Raw genomic sequence first — 21445 nt, 5'->3', positions numbered from 1 at the left:
CGAGGATTATATCCTCCACATACACATGGCCAGAGGAGATGACCTCCGCACCATCAAATACTTACCCCTTAAGCTCAAAGGGCCAGCCCAGCACTGGCTTAAAAGCCTTCCCGAAAACAACATGGGAAGTTGGGAAGAGCTCGAGGAGGCTTTTCGGGCAAATTTTCAAGAGACCTATGTCCGACCTCCGGATGCAGATGATCTGAGTCATATAACTCAGCAACCCGAAGAGTCAGCCCGGAAACTCTGGAACAGATTCCTTACTAAAAAGAATCAGATAGTCGACTGTCCGGACGCTGAGGCCCTAGCAGCTTTGAAACATAGCGTCCGAGACGAATGGCTCGCCAGACACCTCGGCCAAGAAAAGCCAAGAACAATGGCCGCATTAACAAGCCTCATGACCCGCTTTTGCGCAGGAGAGGATAGCTGGTTGGCAAGAAGCAGCACCAGCGACCCAAGTACATCCGAACCCAGAGATGGAAACGGGAAACCGCGTCGTAACAAAGAACAGCGCCGAGTCAAGGATAACAGCCCAATGAGCATGGCAGTCAACGCCGGATTCAAAAGCTCTCGGCAAAATCAGAAAAAGCCGCCCCCCAAAGATGACAGGGACGAGCTATCCAACCTCAACAAAATCTTGGACAAAATATGTCAAATCCACAGTACTCCGGGGAGGCCTGCCAACCATACCCACAGAGATTGTTGGGTCTTCAAACAGTCCAGCAAACTCAACGCCGAACACAAGGGGCTCGACACACCAAGCGAGGATGACGAAGCACCCCACAAGCAGAACACCGGAGAACAAAAGAAGTTCCCACAAGAAGTCAAGACAGTAAATTCACTTCAAATGACAAAGGGGAAAAACAGAATGGCGCTTACAAAGACACGCGCCGTACGGCCAGCCCCAGAGGAGCACCGCCACTGGTTGTTACAACCAATTACCTTTGATCGTCAGGATTACTCCAGAGGGGCCCGGAACGCAGGCTGGACTGCCTTGGTCTTGAATCCGGTTATTGGCGGACTACAATTTACACGAGTCCTTATGGACGGCGGCAGTGACTTAAACCTGTTATATCAGGACACAATCTGCAAATTAGGGGTAAACCCAGTGCTAATCCGCCATAACAACACTCCCTTTCGAGGAGCCACGCCGGGTCTAGATACCCAGAGTATGGGTTCCCTTTCGTTAGAAGTCACGTTCGGCTCACCCGACAACTTCCGAAGCGAAAAGCTAACCTTCCACATCGCCCCATTCGTAAGTCGCTATCAAGCGCTACTGGGACGGGAAGCTTTCGCCCGCTTTAACGCAATACCGCATTATGCATCCCTTACACTTAAAATGCCCAGTCCACGAGGCATCATCTCATTACAGGGGAATGACAATTGACCCCCAAAGTATGGGTAAGGGTGCGGCCGCCTGGACAGCCGCACACTAATCTAGCCCCACTATTCCGGACACGGCTAGACGAGTCCAGCGTCAACACACATGGACTTAATAGCTGCATAACCCTGTACAAGGGGATCCGCGTGTTTACGACAGGAGACAATGCGGCTCACTTCTTGCTCCAACTATATTTTGTTTATTTTAATATAGATTTCTCGCACGCTTATTTACTAAAGTTCCTCTTTTTCGCAGACGAACACCATGCTACGTCCGTCCAGGATACGGCACAATGGAGACACAGGCGCAGACGTGCAGTAGGGACCCATTCAAAGGATTCTTTTCAGATTAAGACCCTGCATAAACCTTTTTTACTGTCTCTTGTTGACAACATCCCCCGGTTTTCGTCATAACCGAGGAGGAGGCTGGCATCTTGGCATGTGGCCACGCCAGAATTTTGCGCGTACCTGGACACCAGGGGCTTTTTTAAAAAGGGCTCTATTTCGGCCCGTCCTCATAAAGACCGAATACCTTAGGCAGTGTTCGGCGTCGCGAGTTTGGCCCTATATGCATCAGCTCCGAATCATGTCTTTGGTCAAATGTTGGGTTTGCCCGGCTCCTGTGTTTTGCTGCCTTACGTTCCGTTATATCGGCTAACGCGGCACCAGGAGAACTACTGCGATTGTGCCCCGGTTCGGCCAGGCGAGCACCTCAGTAGAGAAAGCCGAAAACTGACTGTCATGATATAGCGAGAGACTGGTCAACCACTCGATGACTTTCGGAATCTTTAGGATTCCTCCGCATTAACGAAGGGCCGCTTCCCGGTCAGGCACACTCGCGCCCCGAATCCGGGTGAGCGCGGTGCCCCTAGGGGCTATTTAGTAGCCCACTATCAAACTACTATGGCTAAGTGAAAGTGATAAAGCATTATAGTACGGTTGCCTAGTTCGCCGCACCACCACCTCCTTTATAGGACCAAGACGTTGGATTAAGTGTGAAAAGGCGCCTTTTTGTGAACATCCCCGCATTCTATGCGTGGGGGTTGAAGCCAACGACTGCCATCTTTCAGGTTATATACAAATATATATACTAAACGGCCGCACAGGAGGCATCATAATTCTTGCAAACACAAGTATAAAAAAGCTTTAATATTCCATCAAAATATTTGTTTTACAAATAGCACACGCTATTCGAACACAACATCCTTCGAGCACTGCGACTCTATTAAACGAGCGCCATGAAGAACTTCCTCAAAGTAGTGCTTGGCAGGTACCCGGCTTTCGTCCGAATCCCGGGATGCAACAACACTGGCCTTCATATCCGCCCAGTATGTTTTGACACGGGCAAGAGCCATCTGTGAGCCCTCTATGCACGCCGACCTCTTCATTGCATCAGCATGCGGCACCGAACCAAGGAACTGCTGCACCAAGCCAAAATAACTCTTCGGCTCCGGCTTCTCCGGCCACAGACGACTCGCAACATACCTCATGGCGAGTCCGGATAACCTGTTCAGTTCCGCCCAGGCGGCCAAACGGTCGGATACCGAAAGTGGGCATTCTGGATTGTGGAACTGCGACCAAAAAAGCTCTTCCAATCCATGGTCACCTCGGCCGCGGAAGTGTTCGGTCGCGTCCGCCGCACTAGCTGCCAAATCCAGATAAGTGTTTTCCGCACTCCACTACCGGTCCAATGGAGCATACTTGGGGTCTCCGAACTTCATCCGCAGCATATAGGGCTTTCTAGACGTGATCTCTCCGGCCTGACGCAGCTCCTCCTTCATAGCTCTCATTGCAGAGCGAGTATCCTTGGCTTCGGCAGCGATCTTTTCAAGATCCTTCTGAGCCGTCCTATCTTCTTGTTCAAGAAATTTACAGCGGTCGGTAGCATCCTTCAACTTTATGGTCATTTCGGCTATCACCTTTTTGCTCTGGCAGTGAGCAGCCTGTTCGGCTTTTAGCTCTTCAGCCGCTTTAATGGCAGCCGCATCACTTCTCCTTGCTTGCTCCTTGGCTCGGGAAAATTCCACCCGAAGGTTCTCCACAGCAGCAGCACCATCTACATTAGGCACATATATATATAAGGTCCGAGCATCGAGCTCCTATTACCAGGTGTCTTTGGAACATACCTTGTGCCTCGTCTAGCCGCTTATTTACAAGCGCGATGTCGGCATCTGCTACGTCAAGTTGCCGCTTTAGCTCGGCAGATTCATCAGTCCGACTAGCCACCGAACGCCTCGCCACCTTCATGGAAAAGGCAACATATTATACCTGGGGTTATGATCCTCTGCGCGCCATAACCCTTGACGACACACAGAGTCTCAGGGGCTACTATTTATACAGGGCGCATTTAATATGCGGCTCTACCAAAAGGTACAACTTTTTTACGTACCTTAAAGCCTGTTAGTAAACTCCTGGCAGCCTCGTACAATCCGCTTTCCGCGGATGAAATCCTTCCAATCACCGTATTCATTAACATATGGTGTTCTTCTGAGATGGACGCCCTCTCAAGCAGATTCTCCAGCCCCTCCGACTGTGCACCAGAGGGTGCCGGACTAGCCTGACGACCTTTTCCAGGATCCGGACTTGCGAAGACCCTCCGAGACGACACCTCAGGGTCGCCTGCCTTGTGAGATGGCGCAAAAAGAGGAGGCATTTCGCTCTCTATCATCTCCGGACGAAGATCCCCTGAAGATGAGCTCTGCTGAGAAGGGTTGAGATCCGAACTACAAGGTAATGTTTCGGTTATCTTCCCCAGAAATAAAACAGGAGTGTCACTCATTATGGAACCCCTCCCTTCACTTACGTCTCGGGGGAGAGCGGGTCCCCCTTAGGGGGCGATTCGGCCGGGGCGTTCTCCGGTGCCGAACCCTTTGGCGAAGATTTCTTCCCCCGTTTTGAGGCCATCACCTCCAGGTCTTTAGAGGCAGTCCTTTTCTTTCCCTAGTCGGGGGAATTCTCGATTCTTCCCTTCCTAACAGCCTCCTTCATGGAGGCGGTAGCCCCTTGGTTCCCCCCTTCGCCTTCCGCCAAAAGCGCGACCTCCAGCATCCTGGTTAGCATGGGGTTTGACGCGGTCTCGGGCAGGGGGGCTGGACACCTTATAAGCTTTGCCTTCACTATCCACTCCTGTTCAAAGGACAACTCCGTTAAGGGTAATTTTTTGATGAAAATACAGATGGTGTGTCCAAATACGGGGCTACTTACCTTAGCATCCGGGCGATTGCAGCTCAGGCCCGCGTCCTCGGACAAATCCGGACACCTTGTATGTGATCCGAAGAACAATTTGTACATCTCCACGGCTGTCGCACCCATGAAATGTTGGAGGACTCGCGGTCCCTCCGTATTAAATTCCCACAGGCGGAGAGGTCGACGTTTGCAAGGCAGTGTGCGGAGAATCAGCATGACTTGCGCCACTATGGTCAAGTTGATATCTCTTTCTAGAAGATCTCGAATGCGGTCCTGCAGCAAGGGCACGTCTTTGGGCGGCCCCCAGATAAGTCCTTCATTAACCCATGACGCTAGCCGTGGTGGGGGACCCGAGCGAAAAGTAGGTGGCGCCACCCATGTGGTGCCCCTGGGGGCTGTGATGTAAAACCAGTCCCGTTGCCATAAGCCGAACTCCTCTTGAAAAGAGCCCTCGGGCCATGGAGCGTCGGCCATCTTGCTTATTATAGCTCCTCCGCACTCAACGTGCTGCCCCTCGATCATCTTCGGTTCCACCTTGAAGGTTCTTATCCACAATCCGAAGTGAGGAGTGATATGGAGGAAGGCCTCACACACGACAATGAATGATGAGATTTGGAGGATGGACTCCGGAGCTAAGTCGTGAAACACCAGCCCGTAATAAAACATAAGCCCCCTCATGAAGGGATCAATCGGGAAGCCTAGCCCCCGAAGGAAGTGAGATACGAACACCACGCTCTCACCGGGCTGGGGAGTGGGAATGGCCTGCCCTTGAGCAGGCAGCCTATGCGAGATTTCACTGGTTAGATACCTGGCATCTCTTAGCTTTCGCACATCTTCTTCCATAATGGAGGAAGGCATCCACCAGCCTTGAAGGTAGGAGCCGGACATCGTTGAAGGTCTGAAGCGCCTAAAACTAGAGGCTTTGGGTGTTGGAACTCGAAGCAAGGGGCGGATTCGATTGGACTGAGAAGGAGGGAGTCGGGCCCTGATCTCTTTATAAAGGAGTTGAATACCAAGAGCCCTCCCCGAAACCGTTTGAGACTCGCTTTCAATTAGGGAGTCATACCAAAGGCACGGTTGGGTTACCCACGCCCGTATTGATGAGAATCCCGGAATAAGGGGACACGATCTCTGCTTTGACAAGACGTGCCAAGGAAACCACCTCGCTAAACGGGCTTAGGTGGTACGTTAAAACGATTTGAATAAAGGCATGGCCGTGACGTCACACTACGGAGTACGCCAGCAGATTATATTTGTGCAGATATTATTCTCTCTACGGTGGCATGTGGAACTTATTTTGCAGAGCCGGACACTATCCTGGTGTTCAACATCATCTATGAAGTATTCGGAGGAAGAACCCGCCTTGCAATGCCGAAGACAATTTGCGCGCCGGACTCGTCGTCATTGAAGCCTGGTTCAGGGGCTACTGAGGGAGTCCTGGATTAGGGGGTGTTCGGATAGCCGGACTATGACCTTTGGCCGGACTCCCGGACTATGAAGATACAAGATTGAAGACTCCGTGCCGTGTCCGGATGGGACTTTCCTTAGCGTGGAAGGCAAGCTTGGCGATACGATATGAAGATCTCCTCCCATTGTAACCAACTCTGTGTAACCCTAGCCCTCGCTGGTGTCTATATAAACCGGAGAGTTTTAGTCCGTAGGACGAACAACAATCATACCATAGGCTAGCTTCTAGGGTTTAGCCTCTCTGATCTCGTGGTAGATCAACTCTTGTACTACCCATATCATCAATATTAATCAAGCAGGAGTAGGGTTTTACCTCCATCGAGAGGGCCCGAACCTGGGTAAAGCATCGTGTCCCTTGTCTCCTGTTACCATCCGCCTAGACGCACAGTTCGGGACCCCCTACCCGAGATCCGCCGGTTTTGACACCGACACTCACCCATTGGATCAGATAAGGTCTTGAGGAAGGTCTCCCACGAAGGATAGATATCATCACAAAGATAATAGCCCATGTTGTAATCATGATCATTGATGGTGTAGTTGCATGAAAGAGCTTGTCCCGCACACAACCTTGCAAACAATCACTAGTAGAAAAATACCTATTAGTCCCGGTCCGTAAGGGCCTTTAGTCCCGGTTCATGAACCGGGACTAATGGGTCGTTACTAATACCTTCACCCATTAGTCCTGGTTCAAACACGAACCGGGACCAATGTGCCTCCACGTGGCCTGTGCGCTGAGCCCAGTCAGGGGGGCCTTTGGTCCCAGTTGGTGGCACCAACCGGGACCAAAAGTCCATGTTTTTTTAGAAATGTGGCTGCTTTAGGGGTTTTGGGGGTTATTTTTAGGTTGTTATTAGCTAGCTAATAGAGAGAAGTGTCCTCTCTTATATCTTCGTCCTTTGTTTACCAACGCTGCTGCTATATATGTTCATTTCACCCGCTGATATAATAACTCATGCATGCTCGCATCATACATCATCATATATAATAACAAGTCCTACTAATCATGCATCATCATACAACTTCTACTCGTTATTAATAATAAGTCATACGATCATCATCCTCATAGTCATCGAACCCAACCCTACACAATTGTTCTTAGCACATGATCATCAGTATCAGGTAGGACCTAAATACCCTTAAGGTAAAATAGCATAAAACAATATAGACCCTGACTCTCCATTATGAAGAATGGCGATCATCCTGTCTCCAAATCTTGCCCTTCGCTGCTTTTTGCTTCCAAGAAGCTCCTTACGACTGTCTATACATTTTTTCCATTCTTTGGTTGTCATATCTCCACTTCTTTTAGAAACCCGGTATGGACAGTTGAGGTTCGTAGGAAGATCTGGTTGTATGTTCAAAACATGAAGGGTACTATGCGTATACATCATATGAGGCACACAATCATTCGGGATTATCTGTTGAAAAACATAGTAATAACTTCGTAGTTAGCAATGATGTACTAGTTTTAGAAGTGTGCAAAAAGATGCACGGATGTTGTAATAGTAAAAAATCTTACCAGGGTATCTCCATGATAGTTACCGTAGTTCAACACGTGCACTAGTGGAACGTATTGACCATAATGTTGAGGAGTTTGATTGTAGATATTGTAATTCTCAAGATCAGTACAAAATGCGACCAGATGATTTTTCTCCTGATAAGTTAATTCGGAGCCTTCGGTGTAGTAGGTTCTGTCTACCATCTTCCGCACATTCTTTGAAGAATGAAAATAAGCTGTCAATGGAAATAAGTTGTCAACTATTTTGAAATAAACAATATAAATTACTTAATAACTATGTTAAGCTCGCATGGGGGAAGAATTGGAGGTGTATCCACAAGGACCCAAATCGAAGGTCTCTCTTGCTCGATTGTAGGATCACCAAGATTCATGGTGACAAGCATACCCTCATCAAGACCATACATCTTGCAAAGTGCTTTCCAATTTTTGTAACCAAAATGGGTTACACTCTGAGCATTGTACAACTTTACTTGAAAATCCACACCATGATGGGTACTTAGGATAATTTTTTTGGTTTCCATACTTTCATGGTCTTCAAACCCATCCTCTCCAAGACATAGCGTCTTGCAAAGCATGGGATAAGCTAATCGAATTGGAAAAGATGAAAAATACAGTTAAAATAGTTGAATTCATGCTTAATTACGAAAAAAAAATTATTGTCGTTGTTGCGTACCGTATGAACATCGAAGGTCTCCTCGAGCTTAATGCTCAAGCGCCGATCTTCGTCCAGCTCAATGAACCTGTCGCACATACCTCGGTCGTCGTGGCACCAGTCGCACTCCCTCGGGCGGTTTTCGTCGTCCGAGTACGACATTTCCGGCCTATGTTCATAATTCAAATATTAAACTAGATTATTAATCATGGGTTGACTATCGGTGATGTACGTAGCTTCTCCTTTCATTCCCGAGTGCATTATTACACCAAATTGTCTAGCACACGAGAATGAAGGAGAACTTATCCAATATGAGCATTCAATAAGCAAAACCAAATCATAAAATAAGCAAAATCAAATCATAAAATAAAGTAGCATGCATTCAATAATTATAAGCAAAAGTACATCATCTCTTGGTGTCCGTACATCATCGAATATTATCACTAATATAGCATCACTAATACAACTAGAACCGTAGCGCCCGGCGGGTATCGACGCGGGCGGTGGACACCCAAAGATAAGGAACCATCACAGGATCATAGCTCCAGTGAGATCCCTGAAGAACCTGCCAGGTATTGTCGAACCTGCCCTCCAATGCAACCATGTAGCGACGGACGTGCTCGTCCTCCTCGCTGACACGGTGACGTACCACCTCCGCGGTGTCCGGAAGCCTCAGCACCGTCACTGGCCCACGCGACCGCCACCAAACAAGGATCGGGTCAACAACGGGCTGCCTCCTCACCAACCTACGTCCCCCGGAAGGTAGCACCTCCCAATACCAGCCCGGCGGAGCCCAGTCCCGAACATGGCCCTGATCAAGCAGGCCTCCACCGCCGAGTCGACGACGACGAGGATGCGGGATAGGCATCACCGACGTCGATGCGGGAACTACTTCTATATATAGTTAAATAAAGTAGTTTTATTAATTAAATCAACTATCTAGTTCAACTACTAAGCACTTACTATAAATAAATAAAGTAGTACTTACTAAAAACAAACTACTTCTATATATAGTAAAATAAATTAGTTTATTAAATCAACTAGCTAGTTCAACTATATATGAAGCACTTACTATAAATAAAATAAAGTAGTACTTACTAAAAATAAACTAGTATTTTTCTAACTAATTATATTAAACACTTTCTTTTCTTATTTTTTTTCCTTTTTCTAAATACTATGAACAAAAAAAGCATTAAAATTCTATGAATAAAATTAATTACACAATCTAAATATCACAAAAAAATCTATTAACAATAATATCACCAAACATGCATATTCAACAATAATATCACCAAATAAGTCTATTAACAGAAAAAAAAACATAATATGAACAAATTAATTACACAATCTAAATTACACAATATGAACTACATATCTAAATTACTACACATCTAATCTAACAAAAAGATCTATTAACAATAATATCACCAAACATGCATATTTCAACAATAATATCACCAAAAAAATCTATTAACAAAAAAATCTAACATAATATGAACAAATTAATTACACAATCTAAATTACACAATATGAACTACATATCTAAATTACTACACATCTAATCTAACAAAAAAATCTATGAACTACAAAAAAGTCTAAAAAAATCTAACAAAAATAAAAAAAGTTGCTCACGGCCGGCGCCGGCGACGGCAACGGCGACGGCGAGGTGCAGCGCGGGGCGGCGACGACGTCGAGGCGGCGCGGGCCGGGGCGGCATGGCGGGCGGCGACGGTGCGCGGGCGGGGCGGGGCGGCGACGGCGTCGGGGCGGGGCGGCGATGGCGAGGTGGTGGCACGGGACGGCGCGCCGCGTCGGGAGAGGAGGAGAAGAGATCAAAGTCGGGAGAGGAGGACGGCGCGCTAAGTGCTACTTATATAGCAAAGGCTTTGGTCCCGGTTCGTTCCACAAACCGGGACCAATGCAACCTTTAGTCCCGGTTGGTGCCACTAACCGGGACCAAAGGCCTCTTTTCAGTAGCCCAAAGTTCGGGAAACGAAGACCTTTGGTCCCGGTTGGTGGCTCCAACCGGGACAAAAGAGGGGCATTTGTTCCGGTTGGAGCCACCAACCGGGACCAAAGAGGGGGATTGGTACCAGTTGCTGCCACCAACCGGTGCCAATGCACCCGTCTAATTACTTATTTATTTTCTGTAGCTGTTTTTTAGTTGATTCTTTCTGCAGCTGTTTCTAATTAGTCCCACTTCGCCAAGCGAGAGGCACTCGCAGCGGTTTATAAGCCCTGAGTGCAGAGACGATGAAGAAGAGGCTCAATGCTCACCTGCACGTTGCTTAGGTTCAAGCCTTGAGGATTAGGGTAGACTGCACGGAGCTATGTGCAGTGCAGTTTATACTATTCTGAAAGGCTTGAAGCTAATTAACAAGCATTGCGCCTCTTTTTTATTTTTAATGACTTATTACAACTCAGAAATAAAAAGAAAAAAAATAAATATAGCAGAAAAGAAAAAAAAGATATAAAAACTACTCAGAAATTAATAGAAGAAAAAATAGTTGTGATTAACTTTACTAAAAAATGAGCATAGATGCTTATTTTTAATGACTTATTACAACTCAGAAATAAATAGAAAAAAATAGTTGTGATTAACTTTACTAAAAAGATGAGCATAGATGCTTATTTTTAATGACTTATTACAACTCAGAAATAAATAGAAGAAAAAATATTTGTGATTAACTTTACTAAAAAATGAGCATAGATGCTTATTTTTAATGACTTATTACATCTCATAAATAAAAAGAAAAAAATAAATATAGCAGAAAAGAAAAAAAACTATATAAAAAACTACTCAGAAATAAATAGAAGAAAAAAATAGTTGTGATTAACTTTACTAAAAAAATGAGCATAGATGCTTATTTTTAATGACTTATTACAATTCAGAAATAAATAGAAGGAAAAATAGTTGTGATTAACTTTACTAAAAAATGAGTATAGATGCTTATTTTTAATGACTTATTACAACTCAGAAATAAAAAAAAATATAGCAGAAAAGAAAAAAACTATATAAAAAACTACTCAGAAATAAATAGAAGAAAAAATAGTTGTGATTAACTTTACTAAAAAGATGAGCATAGATGCTTATTTTTAATGACTTATTACAATTCAGAAATAAATAGAAGAAAAAATAGTTGTGATTAACTTTACTAAAAAATGAGCATAGATGCTTATTTTTAATGACTTATTACAACTCAGAAATAAAAAGAAAAAAATAAATATAGCAGAAAAGAAAAAAATTATATAAAAAACTACTCAGAAATGAGCATAGATGCGCTTATAGAGAAAATTCAACCTAAATTCATAATAAATTTCTACTAACTTCAGAGAAATTCAGTATGAATTTAGGTTAAATTCCTTGTATAAGGGCATCTATTTTCATTTTGAGAGGAACTCAACAAGGCAGAGAGGGAGGGGCTTATAAACCGGTCTGAGCCCCCTTCGGTTGGCGAGGTGGGACTAAACTCTAGCCGCAACTAGGACCAACCCTTTAGTCCCGGTTGGTGGCCTGAACCGGGACTAAAGGGCAGCCTTTGGTCCCGGTTAATGCCTCCAACCGGGACCAATAGTGGTGGGCCAGGAGCGAGGACCATTGGTCCCGGTTCGTCCCACCAACCGGGACCAAAAGGTCCAGATGAACCGGGACCAATGGCCCACGTGGCCCGGACGGCCCCCGGGGCTCACGAACCGGGTCCAATGCCCCCATTGGTCCCGGTTCTGGACTGAACCGGGACTAATGGGCTGGCCCTGCCTGGACCATTGCCCCCTTTTCTATTAGTGAATGGAGACCACTGTAGCACATTCATGTCATTGCGAGCCCCGAGCATCCCAAAGAAAGAGTGTCAAATTCAAAAGTCTTGTGGTGCAACTACTTCAAGAATGATGGCAAACTTTTTGCAATAGGCCTGATATTGCCCTTGTAGAGAACATGGGCAAATTCTTCCATTGTCAGTGCATGCAATCGAGGGATTGTAGCATACCTAGCCAACCTCTTGGTTATGACAGTGCCATGAGTCATGGAGTGTATTTGTCAATTGGTTCTCTCAAGTACTCGGATCCAAACACCTTGACCACGGCATTAGCAAATTGGACAATGGATTCAAGGCATTTGGTTTCAGAACAGCTTTGGTGATGTTGGGGTGCAACCCTATCATGAAGAAATACATCATCCAAATAGTGTCGTCTCCAACTAGTCGCATGACATGCTTCACTTGGAGGAAGTATTTTTCGAGGAACTTGGTTCGTTGTGTAGTGTGTTCCAAATAGCGACTAAGCAGTGTAAGAAATGTCGCCATTTGATAGTACATGCTACATGCATGTTGTTTACTGTGGAAGAAGAAGATACTCTCCTTGGTTTGGCCACTAGCTTCAATGTTGGGAAGCTTTCAGATGCAATGGCGGAGGAGTGGTTGATCCCTCGCAAGAAAGAGGTTGCTATCTCAGTCCTGAAGTGGTTATTTCATGTTCTTTTCAACAAAATGGAAGTGGTGTGATCCATGACATTTCTTATCAACCTGTCAAAATTGGAACCATCGGAATGATAAGGTACACGGCAAGCAAATACCACCGGTGCACATTTCGAAGGAATTCCTTTGTAGCTATCGCAAAGCGATTCTACAATTAAGACATCAGGCCATGAAGGAGGTACTAAAGGGTAAGACAATCATTGAATGGCCTCGACCTACTTTCTCAAAGGTAACAATGGCGTCGGATCCTTGGCCTCGGCCAACGACGGGATGGATGTCTTTGTTTGTTGATGGGTCCCTTTTTGAGGCCGATGGAACGACATAATCTGAGATGGTGTTGCGTAATGAGGATGGGAATGCCATTTTTCGGCATATAGGCACTTGTTTTATTGCAATGATGCCCTCCAATTGGAGATCCATGTAATTTTGGAGGGCATTACTCTCAACTTGCAATGACGTATCACCCCATGATCATCCAAGCGGACTGTGTCGTTCTTATTGGAGCTCTCACTAGTACCTCAATGGACCGGTCCTGCTAAGTTCATCTGCTAAATCAAGCTTATACTTGAAAGTCATTGGTTTATTCCCCAGAAATTACTTCGTTCAAAAATAGGGTTGCTCATTGTTTAGCTCATCATTGTAGAACTGGTGTTAGCACTGATGTTTGGTTGCGCCAAATAGCATAATGTATTAGCAGACGAAAGCTGTTAACATGGTCCCCGCAAAGAAACTTCTACCATGGAATAAAACTCAATATTTTCGTTGAAAAAACACACTCTTAACAATTACCTTCCCCTTTTAAAGAAAATAATAATGCATTACCTTCCCAATAATCCACAGTATTTCGTACACACACACGACACTGCAACAATATAGACCAATCATTGGTTTTTTTTTGAGACAACCTCGCGAAGCTTTTATTAATCCGTCACAATGTTTACAGGGACGAAAGAAAGATCTCCAGGATGACCTAACACTACTAGGGAAAAGCCTAGCAGCAGCGCGGGTTTTGGCCCTCTCAGTAGCGCGGGTACCGGCGCTACTAATAAGGCGCTACAGCTAACGTATAGCAGTAGCGCCTGTTGACCCACGCTACTGCTACTCATGAATAGCTGTAGCGCTCTTTGGAAAACGGCGCTACTGATATTATCTGCAGCGCTTTTCAGCAGGAAGCGCTACTGGTAAGTTGGCGCTACTGCTAAATTCCCCCCCCCCCTAGCTACTACTAGTTTTATTAGTTTTTTTCCTGCATATTTGTTTTTTATTTGTTTTGTATTTGAATAGGCTTTATACAATAATCTTTAGCATATCATCCACATACAAATGTAATCATAACATATACATACATTTAGTCTCATCAAATCATGTCATCATCATAATCATCATCCAACACAAAGTGGTCTCTCGTCATCAATCTCGAAAATAGCGATACAAGTCTTGATTACTTGCAAAAACATCGTCATCCATCCAAACAATGATATACGCGAGAATAGCTATCACTTTGAGTACATGAGTTCGTATCCCTCTCTCGCATTAGCGTGAACCTAAACTAAGTACTGCGTGTCGCTCGGAAACCGAAAACCGGTACACCTGGGCCTGACACTCCGGCCATTTGTCGTATATATACTCCTGGCGTAGCACTTCTTCGCCATCTATGATCTATGCACCTGCATCGTCACATGAGTCGATGATATGCAACATATATAGTTGAGCAACAGAAAGAGACAGACTTGGCAAAAATAGAAACAACATATCATAAGCATAAATAACAAAGTTCATCGTACCCAAAATGACCTAACTAGAGTGATTTTCGCTAGTCGAGGAGGAGGACGGTTTAATTACATCACAAATAAAGTTTCACCGTGCATAACTCAAAGTTTTGTCATAAAAGAAAGTATGGACTAAACGGACACATTGTCATATATCGACAATCACTCGATCATGTCATGCCATCCATCCATGTCAGGGAGATAGTCATCGAGCTTAGTGAAAGGCTTCATGTCAAGACGCTGAGAGGCTATCCATGTTCGGACGTCTTCCCGCGACATTTGTCCTTCTGCATGGAACATCCCTGTTTTTCCGACGACCTCATTCATGATGATTTGGGCAAGTTCGCGCTGGATGTTATAGAACTCAGCTCGAAGTCGATGATCCTCGATATCTTCTATGTCCTTTGCCCATTGCAGAATATGGGCATCGCCAGATCTAGGTGCCATGTGAAGGTTCTGGTGATCCCGTCTGTACTCCAGCATGTGGTGTAGGACATAGAATCCATCATTAAGAGAATCGTTCGGTTGCTGGATGCAGCAGAAGTCGGTCTTATGGCTGAAGGCGGCCCTGCCGCCCCTTCTCTTCTTGTACCTAACCTCTCCACCCCTTGCTTGGTAGTAAAACATAGCACTGTCGAGAACATCATTGATGTGGGTGTAATCCTTTTTGTGAATGTTCTTCAACGAGTCCAAGTAAAGAGCGTGGGAGAATCGGGGGTAGAGGATGATGAGGACGGCGCGCTCGCCGCTGCGCAAAATAAGTACATCTCAAATTAATTAGCCTCCACCGTGCAAATGAATTATTGAAATCGAAGGAAGGATAGCATCGCGGATGACTTACACGGGATGATAAGGCACGAGAATCGCCTCCTTGTCCTTATTGGCGAGCATGAAACTGACGATGTAATCCCTCGCGTATTCACGATGCTGTGCACAGACTCCCAAGAAGCCCTCGTGCATGTAGTACGGGTCAGCGACACAGATAAAACGTATCTTCTCCACCCCAATGATGTAGTTCATGTGCAAGGCATAAAGGCGGACAAACGTAAAATCCAGCTTCTTCACGTGAAACATGTCGAATATGTAATCGAATTGGAGGAAGAACTTATCCGCAGGGAAGCCGTCGACGTATGACATTTGCCGCGGAACGTTAACCACGTAGAGTGGGTATCCTGGATCTATCGAGGCGATGAGGCCTTTCTCTACCCACAGCACATCGTCATGAAGTCTCCTTAGATCACCGAATCTGGCCCGTAGCGCTGTTTTAGGTAGGATTGGTCGACCGGGGATATGCCATTTATCAGCATCGGGGATATCTACACGGTCCTGAAGCCGAGGCTGCTGAGGCGGCTGGATCATAGAATCAGCTTTTTTGCCTTTCCTCGCTCTCTTCCTAGGCTTCTTTACCACCGGATGATCGTCAATAATACGTTGAGACAGTAATTCAGGCACCGACTCATGATGCTCAAACCCTGAGGAGGCGCCAGTATAGACATACTGTTCAGCACCATCGGCATCCTCATCCTCATCCATGGCGACGTCATCAGCGACTAATGGAGCCACCTTCTTACCCCGTCCGCTATCACCCAACCCGACACCCGACGCTAATTGGGTAGGTGGGGTGTTGATGTTCATACCTTGCTGAGGCTGCGTGCTCGTGGGTGTGCTCCCGGCCGCCTCCAGACGAAGCAGACTCTTTGGCCACAACATGACCCACCCATTGCAACAATCACCAAGCCGCCGCGGGGTCTCGTCGTCATCCCCCACTAGTATTAGAGGAGGCAAATTCTCGTGGCCCGGTTTGACACTGGCCACGGAAACCTTGAAGACGTTCGGGGGGATCGACCGGCTGTGGAAGAATGGTTCCTTCGGCTCCATTATCGTCCCCTTCCCCACGTCCACCTTATGTTCACCGATGGTGTACAATATGGTGCACGGGGTTTCGTCGGCCTGCAAAGAAAAGTCTGCGACGTGAGACATCCGAAAGGCAACGAAAACGGGAGACTATACATTTATATTGAAGGGGGCCGGTGTGGCAGATACCGTGAGGGCGTCGAGCTCAGCCAAAGAGGAGGCACCACCGAGCACGTCCGGTGCGGGAGCCGGTGCGGGAGCACGTGCGGGAGCCGGTGCAGGAGCCGGTGCGGGAGCAGGTGCGGCCAAGAAGTCAGCAAGGGGAAAGTCCTCTGCATTTTTTTCTGGACTTTGCCTTGTCCAAGTGTAAACGCCAGTCACCAAGGAAGTAGATATATCTGCAATCGCCTGTTTTGCAGCAGCTACCGCTGTTGCGACTGTCTGAGATGATTTATTCTCAACCGCAATCTCAACCTTCTTGTCGATGCTTTCTTCAGTTAACCTCCGTCTTTCCTTTTTCTCCTCCGTGGTCTCACGGTAGTACTTCTTCCACGTGGCGCCGTCTCCGACACCGTGCATGCGTCCATACGACGGTCGAGTATCCACCGGTTGTTGTTTCAATATGTTCAATGCCCGGTTGAATGGAGTGTCCCACTTGGGCCTCGCCAATGCCTCAGATGGCGAGTCGCTTTCGGCCGCAATCCGGTGCTCCTCTCTCTGCAAAAGGCACAAGGATCGTTTACAAATATGACTAACGTGTGCAGTTGAATTGATCAGAAACTAAAATTACCAGCAGTCTCATGAACTCCGTAATGACCGGTGTTGTCTCGTAAACCTTCTTCACTGGGTCCCAACGGTGCCGGGCCCTCAGGACGTCACGCTCCTGCGGGACGGTGAAATCCGCCAAGGGGTCTGGGATGCCCAGACTCGCGGCTTCCGCGTCCTCCTTGGCCCATTTGGTCTTTCCGCCGTAACCACGGCTTCCGAGGTGGTGGGTCCCAATGTTCCTCTTTTGAAGCCCCTTCATGTACTTAGACTTTTCTTTGGCAGCTTCGGCCTTGCAAGCCTCCTTGAATATTTGAAACTGCTCTTTCGTGATTGTCGGACTATCCTTTACAATCTCAGAGTACGGTTCCCCGTCGTTGATCTTTGCTTTCACTCGATTTTTCCAAGCGGCCAATGCGTTGCTAAACTTGGTCATGGCGTGTTTGTTTATCTTCTTCATTGCCGGGTCCTTGTCTGGATCTTCATAATCCTTCTCATTCCGGCCCGGAAACAAGAATATCTGGTGAAACTTCTTTAGGAAGGAGCTCCTCATATTTTCTATCTTATTTAGATTCTCATCATTGATGGTGGCGGTTGTCCGTATGATGCAGCCTATTTGATTGCCGTAGCACGTGCGCGCTTCCTCGGGCGCCTTTGGCTCAAAATTGCCGTCGTCCACCTCCGTGACCACCAGTCTAGTAGTCCTGAGTTTGTTAGGAACCCGTTGCCTCTTTGCTTTCGGTTCTACACCGGCTCCGCTCCCCGAGGCAGCACCGGTCTCAGCGCTGGTCTTGATGCCGGTCTCAGTCTTAGCACCGGTCTGCGTGTCGGTCTCAGCACCGGTCTGCGTGTCGTTCTCAGTCCCCGATGCCACCGGTGGGCCCAACAACAACATCTATTGATCGTCGGTAAGGCTAAAAAATTCGTCTACCGCCCGGTAGACGTCGTCGCAATCACCAGAACCCTGTCCTTCATCGTTGCTAGCCATGTTTCCTATGATTAAATCTAGTCAATTAATTCTAGACCTAATAAAATGAATAATGACATAAAAAAGGACTACTGTTTTGCAGGAATGTTGACTCCTTCCTGGTGCGGCAAATCCCGGGCACTCGATATGTCCTAGTTTGTAGCACAAGTCATGCCGAAATTCACGGGAAATTTCGGCATTACCTTTGCTAAAAAGTGGACAAATCGAGAACCTGAAATTTGCCGGAACAGAAATGAATCAACATTCCGGCAACACATAGGCCACTCAGCATCATTCCCTGGAAACAACAAAGCCACTTGGGCACAATCGAACAACTTCAATGAAAAGATATAACATGACCACTTCAATGAAAAATAAAATTTGCCTAAATTCTTTTCCTTGAAAATAGTGGTTTTTTCAAAAATCAAAAACCTTTGCCAATCTACTTAACCTAGCTTGTTAATCCAACGAACCTAATTAACCTACCTATTTAACCTAGTTAGTTAATCTAGTTTACCTAGATAATTAACCCTAATTAAACTAGTTAACGCAGCTACCTCTCTGTCAAAGCCTAAAATAAATTTTTGCACTAATTAACCTGGATAATTAACCTAATTAAACTAGTTAACCTGACTAGTTCTCTATCAAAGCCCTAACTAAGTTTTTGCACTAACCTAGATAATTAACCTAATTAAACTAGTTAACCTAACTACTTCTCTGTCAAAGCCCTAACTAAATTTTTGCCCTAACCTAGATAATTAACCTAATTAAACTGGCTAACCTATGCATGAGAGAGAGAGGAGGAGTGGGGGCTTACAGATGATGGCTCCGGTGGTGGCGACGGAGGCAGTGGTGGCGAGGGAGGCAGGGGCGTCTCCGGTGACGGCGAGGGAGGCAGGGGCGTCTCCAGTGACGGCGAGGGAGGCAGGGGCGTCTCCGGTCACGGCGAGGAAGGTAGCGTCAACGGTGGCTCCGGTGGCGTTGACGAGGCCGCGCGGCTCCGTGGCATTGGGGGCGGCTCCGGTGTCGTCGACGGCGCACGGCTCTGGTGCCGTCAACGTCGGCGGCGAAGTGGGGCGACCGTGAATCAGGGAGACGGCGGTGCGCGGGGTGGGTTGAGGGATTTGAGGGAGAAGTGGCCGGGGGAAAACGGTTTTTTGGTTAAGTCAAACTTAGCGGTAGCGCATTTCGCAAAACGCGCTATCACTAAGATAGGTATAGCGATTTTTGCAAAACGCGCTGCTGCTATAGCTATGTAAATTTCTTCCTTTTTTAATTTCCTTTTCTGTTTCTACAGCGGGGGTCTAGGACACGTGCTGCAGCTACGTTAGCTATAGCGCCTCTTACAAACACACGCTGCTGCTATGCCTTCCTCCGATTTTTCGCTTTTTCGTTTATTTTGCTTTACATTTTATTTTTTCCTTTCTCCTTTTTCTATTTCTTTCATTTTCATTTACTTTTCTATTTGTTTTTTATCTTATTTTATTTCCGTTAGTAGTAGCGCTCTTCCCTGGAAACGCGCTGCTAATTATGCCCTAGCGGTAGCGCGTTTCATCTAAGCCCGCTACTGCTATGCGTAGCCTATCATTCTGCCAATGGGAATATTAGTAGTAGCGCTTTTGTGACTACCAGCGCTACTGCTAAGTTTGTATCTGTAGCGCGGTTTCTCTTAAATCGCTACTGCTATATAGCACTAGCGCGCTTTTTTGACCCGCGTTGTTGCTAAATTTCTGTGTATAAGGTTTTCCCTAGTAGTGTAACCAGACATGGCGGCCACCCCCGAGAGATAAAGCATGCTTCACTAAGTTGTGAGCCTCAAAGTTTGAGCTCCTAAATTCATGAACTATTTTACAAAGATGAAAACTAGCTGAATGTTCTTTGATTTCATGTATCACCGCACCATATGAAGCTGAAGTGCCATTCTGTATATCTTCTACCACCGTTTTGCAATCGGAGCCCACATGAATACGTTGAATGTATAAGTCTTCCGCCAAAGCTAGTGCTTCCCTGATGGCTAGGGATTCTAGTGTTTGAGGATCATTGATTTACCGGAAACCCACGACCGAGGCTCCAAGAAACAGGCCATGTTGGTCCCTACACACAGCTGCAACTGCACCATACGTACCTCCTCTCGACAGCGCTGCATCCACATTAACTTTGACACATCCTTGGACCGGAGGCAGCCATCGTTTTGGTCTCGGCACAGACGTAGTCATTGGCCTTGGTGACCTCATGTTGATCTGCTGCAATTCTGACAAGTAACTCGTTATGAAGCCGTTCATGGAGTATGGAGATTGAAAAATGTCCTCATAGATCGCCTTCCTCCTTGCACTCCATATCGCCCATGTTGTAACCACAAGGCGAGTGAACTCTTCAGGCCGTAGCTTATCGTGTAGAGCAAACAACCATTGCTTCGGACTTTCTTGCTGGCAGCTTATCACCTTTTCAACAAAGTCATCGGGAGCTAAAGCCCAGATGCTCCTCGACATTGAGCAATTCAACAACGCATGTCTCCATGTGTCCGTAGCTCCACATAAGTGGCATGTATTTTCGTCGGCCATGTTGCGGTGATGTAGAACCTCACCTGTGGGCATCGACTGCCTGGCTAGACGCCAAACGAACATTCGTAGCTTTGAGGGTACTTGTATATGCCAGATTGCACTCCACTGCTTACTTTCCTGTGTATTTGAAGTACCTTCTTCCTCATGAATCCATCCTTCCCTGCTGATCTTCGTCTGCAATATCATACGGTAAGCTGAATGCACCGTGAAAACTCCCCATCTCTCTTCATGCCATGCCCAAAAATCTGTTATGTTCCTCGTACACAGCGGTATCTTGAGGATCTCTGCAGCATCAAAAGGGCTAAAGACAGACCGTACCAGGTCTTCTCTCCATTGAGCCGAAGTAGCATCAATCAGTTCTGACACCCTTTCTGGCGGATTTGGAACTAGTGATGCGATCGGCCTCTTGAAGTTATCACGAGGAATCCAATTATGCTGCCAGATAAGTGTTGAAGCCCCATTACCAATTCTCCGGACCACTCCTTGTGCAACAATGTCCCTCCCATCAAGCACCGCTCGCCATATCTGAGAGGGGTGAGATCCCAACTCAGCCTCAAGGAGTGAGCATTGAGGGAAATATACAGCCTTTAGTACCTTTGCACTAAGCGAGGTCTCATCGGTCATCAGCCGCCATGCTTGCCTAGCCAAGAGTGCTAGATTGAAAATCTCCAAATCACGAAACCCAAGACCTCCCAAGTGCTCCGGCCTCATCATCATGTCCCATGCAACCCAGCTTGGTTTCCTCTTACCTTGTTTGCTTCCCCACCAGAATTGGCGAATTATGGATGTGATACTGTCACACAGCCCCCTTGGTAGACGAAAACAAGACATTGAAAAAACAGGGATCGCTTGTGCC

The sequence above is a fragment of the Triticum aestivum genome, chromosome 3B (assembly GCF_018294505.1).
Source record: "Triticum aestivum cultivar Chinese Spring chromosome 3B, IWGSC CS RefSeq v2.1, whole genome shotgun sequence".
Classification (NCBI taxonomy): Eukaryota; Viridiplantae; Streptophyta; class Magnoliopsida; order Poales; family Poaceae; genus Triticum; species Triticum aestivum.
This window is presented reverse-complemented; position numbering follows the sequence as displayed.